The following is a 5,842-nucleotide window of genomic DNA, read 5'->3' on the forward strand; positions in this document are numbered from 1 at the left end:
ATCGGTAAACTACGCAATAACCTATAACCACTTTCTTACTTCGGTTTGAATCTATCAAATTTCGTCACATTTTCTGCTTACACCGACGACTTTCTTAGGCAAAGTGATGGTTAGAGAGGAATTGTGATACTTAGTAGAAGGTAGAGTAGTTCTTTCTTGATGTAACCCACTATCGGTGCCACTGTTTTTCTCTCGGATTATTTTCTCAATGTTAACCTTTTCATCAATGATTGAAAAAGTGCTGTTAGCCCACTCTCTTTCTTCTATTCTCCCTATTCGTTACCCCTCTTCTTCTATTTCATCCAGTTATTCTATTTTGATTAATGATTTGAATTACTACCTCGAGGAACACCAGCGGACTGAGAGTAAAGGGATGGATAGGACTTGAAAATCTACTAAATAAGTTGATAGCAGTTAATACTAATAGAAGATGCAATATAATATTCTAAGTCATATTTCTCTGTACTTAGCTTTTCTTCAGCACAATTAAATATGAATCTTCAAAACTGCATTTTCCATCTTGAAGTATTTTTTACACCATGTATACATTTATTGATTTATATATTATTTTTATCTTCTATCTATCTCACTCCCAATATTCTATGATGACAGCTCGACCATCAAAACTCATAGCAAATAAATCAGTATTTGAAAAATTATACTTATTTTGAAGTAAATTTTGTAGTCTCAATTTTCATGTCTCCAAAACTAAGTATCGGTAGTTCATTATTTTAAGAAAAGAACATTTTTCGGCTATTAATAGCCGGAATAAATTGTACAGTTCTCATGTTCATTTAGGTCTATTGGATCACCTGAAAAAAAGAAATAAATTGTCATAACTCATAACGATTACTTTATTTTCGAGGAGAATAAAAGTTTGCAAAGGAAGAAAAAAAAAAGAATTTAATTTCCTACTTGGCCCAGGTATCGGAAGAAAGTTTCCTGAAGCAATATGCCTCAGAAGAAAAATGTGTACATACAAAGTTGGAGAGTGATAGATGAAGAAAATTAAACTTATAAAAGCGGCCGAGTATGGAAATTGAATTACCACGTCGGGGAGTTGGTTAAGCAGTACGACACCTTGTCTTCGACCTTATTTATTGCTATTATTTTCGTTAACTTTGAAATCACATTGCATTTAAAATTACCTCTCCACTTTTCTAACATTATAAAACTTTTTTTTCCTGCTTTTTTGGTCAGAGCTGTTAGATGGTATTTCGTAAAATATTCATTCCATTCGAAATAAAGGGACTCCAATGTTGTCCTCAAGGGATGGAGTTCTACCTCAATTTTGTTTTTCTTTACTTTCCGTAGCATTTGTTTTTCTTTTCAATATATAGAGATCAGTTGGCTCGGCACATATAGCTGTATAGGTTTCTAGAGCAATCTTCAATTTCTACCTCAATCTTCCACATTACAATATCCATTAAACATTTCATTCATTTCTATCGTTCCTTGCTATGTTTAATAAAACTTTTTTTTTTACTTGTGATTTAATTTATTATATTATATTTTAAACAAATTTTAATTGGGATTGAAGATACCCTTGGAAGTTGGGTATGTATGGTGAACTAATAGCAATAAACTATGACACAGTTTATAAAAAGACTCAATAGAATTAACACATTTTAAACTATTAATATGAAAATATAAACCATTATTCTTTTATTCAAACGTAATGATAATTCTGTAGGTAACGGAAAAATCATAATTCGCATAGACAGTGTAAATTATGATTTTTTTATGAAATAAACATTTAAAAATTACAACAGAAACGTAAGTTTATATATGCTGTTCATAAAATTAGCTCCGAATTTCTTCAGTAGAGTGTTGTTTTTTTTTCATTTTTATTATCAGATCAGCCTGGTGTATCTTCCATAGTTATTTTAACAATTAATTTTACTTTAAACAGGAGTTTAGTCTTGTGCTAAAAATATACTTCTAACAGTTTATAATTATTAAATAATTGTAATTATAAAATTAATTGAAATGAAGTTATTTTAAAATATATCAAACTAATTAATCTAAGCTATAAGAATTATTTAAAAAATGAAGAAGCCAAAAAAAACAACTAATATTTGCATAATTAAGGTTTATATTCTGAAAACATAATTATTTTTAACGTTATTTTTTTTAAAATTGTGTAATGTTACATTCTTCATATTTTTAGTCTATGATAAGATGGATCATGGAGCTAATTCACACTATATTCATAAATATATGTGTTAAACGATCCCACTTGTAGAGGAAAGAACATGACTCCGGAAGAACCCAGCGCGTCTCTCTCTACCACGTCACTGGTTTTAAAAGCCAGTGGAGGAAGAGTATAAAAATATATAAATAAGGAATTCACAGGAGAATATGTTGCATTAGTCTGGGTTTCACTGTGAATTTTAACTGGGATGGAATCTTGTAAAACATTCTCCGATGAATTCATCAATTGATTCCCAATGTAGTTTACTCCTAGAATGTTTAAATTTTTTTAAATTTGAATTATATATTTAATAAACTGCTTCGAGGAGACGGTCGTTTAAAAGTCAGGCTACGATTGAACCAAATTTTGAGATTTCCAAATAGGAACCTAGCATATTTTGTTAATTTGGGTTTTACAAGCTTGATCGATATTTTCTTCAAGAACTTGATTTTGTAATATTCATTGATGGCACATTATTCTTTAACATCACTATTGCTTATAATTAAAACCTTCAGCTTATGCTTTTAAATAAGAAAGTTTAGATTAAGTTACATAACGTAATAATAAAATAGTGTTAGTCCCATATTACATATTTGGATTCGATCAACTGCAAAAATTTATTATCTGAGAATGTATGTATGCTTCTAACATTATTAACAAAATATTTTTAATCGACAGTACATTCTTTCTACATCTTTCTCAATGCTCTTATAGGTTATTTATTTTTAGTCTTGAAGCTAATGAGTACATGTTAAATTATTGCAGTTTGGGATGAATTCAGAGTATGCAGTGAGTTGATATCTATAAGACTAGTTTTGTAAAATAAAACTTAGTGGACTATATACTGATGAATATATTTAAAGCTATCAATATTGATATGCACATGGTTTATAATGGAGTGTATAAAAAACAATGAGAGTTTTATCAAATTCAAGATTTATTAGGACTGTAAATGTTTTAGTACTGTCTAATACTTACCAATACTTATTAATCCCTTTAGGGAATTCTCTAAGCTTGTTTAATTTTAGTCGACTTCTTCGATAAAGGTTCAGGTTAGTTTTTTGTTTCTAAGAAGAAACATGACAGTGTCCTACGAAATTTTCGTAATTTTAAGGCATTACTGGAAAAAAATTTCACTGCTGCTGAATCAACTCGTGAAATTATTAAAGATGAAGAGGAAGGTGTCCTTGACTAGCGAACAGCACGGTGTTGCGTTGAAAAATTTAGCAGTAGAGATATGTTGTTGGAAAGGAAGAAGGGCTCCGGGCGCCAATTGAGGGATATTGATGAGATTCTGCAGGAAGCTGTTGAGTCCAATCCGTCCACAAGTACTCGCGAACTTGCCAGGGAGTGTGGTGTGTAAAAAATACTGTTAGTCGCCATCTACTCTCCATGGGAAAAGAGAAAAAATGCGGTACACTAGTCCCTCACGAACTAACTCCTCAGAATCAGCAATTACTTTCCGTTGAACAAAAGAAAAGTTTAAAGAACTTCATGGGCTCGAACTTCTGCTTCATCCACCATATGGTCTAGACCTCGCAACATCGGATCACTACTTGTTTCGATCCATGTTCGATTTCCTTAAGGAAAACAATTTGATAATTTTGTGGAAGTTAAAATTGCGGTTCAAGAATTCTTTGACACCCATCCCAAAGAATGGTATCAGCGAGGGATCGAGCAATTGGCTAGCAGATGGCTAATGTCGGTAGATAACAATGGACTATACTTAGAGTATTAATTGTATTTTATATCAAAGAAATAATATTACAAACAATTGGTTAAAAAACGATCATATTTGTTTACCGTATTGTATGGTGAAGGCCAAAAAATTATATTATTAATTAGTTTAGATTTAGTGGGCTCCATTTCTTCTTGAATATGTTGATTGAGGTGCCAATTGAAACACTGATGGTTTTGTTCCTCCTTTCTTTTCTTCTTCGCTTCCCCAGTGGGCCGTTAGTTCATTATGTTACTACTTCATGTTTCTAGTTACAACTTACTAGGTTAATATGGTCACCAGTTTTCAAATAGCTTTAGATCTAGGCTTGAATAGCATTTTTTCCTCCGTTTCAGCAATGTTGAATCTCATTATTTCTTTCGTCGGCTAGCAGAGCGCAGCTCCAGAAGTACTAGTGGGATAATATTCGTAAATGAGTTGAGTACGTCCCGGGAGAGCAGGAAAGGAGGGATTCCCTAAACAATATGTCAATAGAAAATATTTTTCTTCTTTTTAGTTTCTGCATTCAATTGAAATATTCTGTAAGAAATACGGAGTATTGTATAATCATTATTATTTAGAACCAAAAAAAAAATTAAATAATAACATAGACAATTCCCAGTATTGAGATTTTCCAGTCAGCTAGATGGTTGTAGATAGCTAAATCCCTAGCAGGGTGGAATCTGTTTGCGCTGCTGAGACCATACTAACAATCTTAACGAAGATGTACGCTGGGCCGTTTGATAAGTAAGCACTTTAGAGACATTACCCTTGGCAATAGTCTGTCTCCCCATCCGTTATCCTTCAACCGCAAACAGCAATCCGTCTGTGTTTGCCTGGGTCGAAGCCATCCCGCCGAGTTTTGCATAAACCGGCACAGCCTTGAGACAAGTATTCAGATAAATCTTTCAAAGACATTCAAACTTATTTGAGCTATATAACATGACATATCGATTTAGGTTATGTTCCTGTTTGGAATTATTAAACAAGTATAAAATATAATTACTAGGATATAATTACTATAATAACATTTCTCCAGCTCAGGTAACATCAGGACATAAGATGGGAATATCTTGCGATTATGTTGACTAAAACTGCACACCTCACATCAACAGTAAAAAAAAATAAAGAAGTATACAGATACATTTTGATACATTCTGAAGGAAAAGCCAGGTAACATAAAAATAGATTAAGAGAAATAGGTTAACAGAAAATACATACATAACATATGTAAAAATCTTTAACAATCATTAAAAGGAAGTTAGAGGTATATACTAAAAAATGAGGAAGGGGAAAAAAACATGTTTCTGTAGAGCGTGTTTCACATTTGATATTTCTCTTTTTTTTTGTTAGTATAACAACTTTTATCAAATATATCTTTTTTAATTATTTTTAAGGTTTTTAAAAAAATGTTTTGATTTGTGATATATTTATTTTCTGTGTATGCTGATGAGTTGTTTAATCATGGTTCCTCTCTTTTTTTTCTTTTTAATTTGTGTTAAAATGTCTTGCTGTCATGTTTTGATGGCATGTCAAGTTGATAAGTACTTCTTTGATTATTAATATGATGATCTTCTTTTAGAAAAATACATTTAAGACGTACCTATATCGATTTATAACCCTAAAAAAATTTGCTTTTTCAAAACTTATGATGAATCAAATTGCGCCTTACACTTCTCTCCCAGAAATTTGCTACATATTACAAATAAAATTATCTGATGGTTGAAGTTTAATGAATAAATTTATTAGTTTATTTATCATTAAGATAGCCTCCATACAATAATGGAGTCGGTCACAACTTATTTTTATACTTATAATGAGTATAATCGTCGATTTACGGAATGTCACGATGTCTCAAGAGAAGATCATCACTTAAAAATAATACTCGCATTCACTTAAAAATTAATCCTACTTGATGATTATAAACATAT

Source organism: Halyomorpha halys, unplaced genomic scaffold (genome assembly GCF_000696795.3).
Source record: "Halyomorpha halys isolate HHAL.00 unplaced genomic scaffold, Hhal_1.1 Scaffold77.1, whole genome shotgun sequence".
Lineage (NCBI taxonomy): Eukaryota > Metazoa > Arthropoda > Insecta > Hemiptera > Pentatomidae > Halyomorpha > Halyomorpha halys.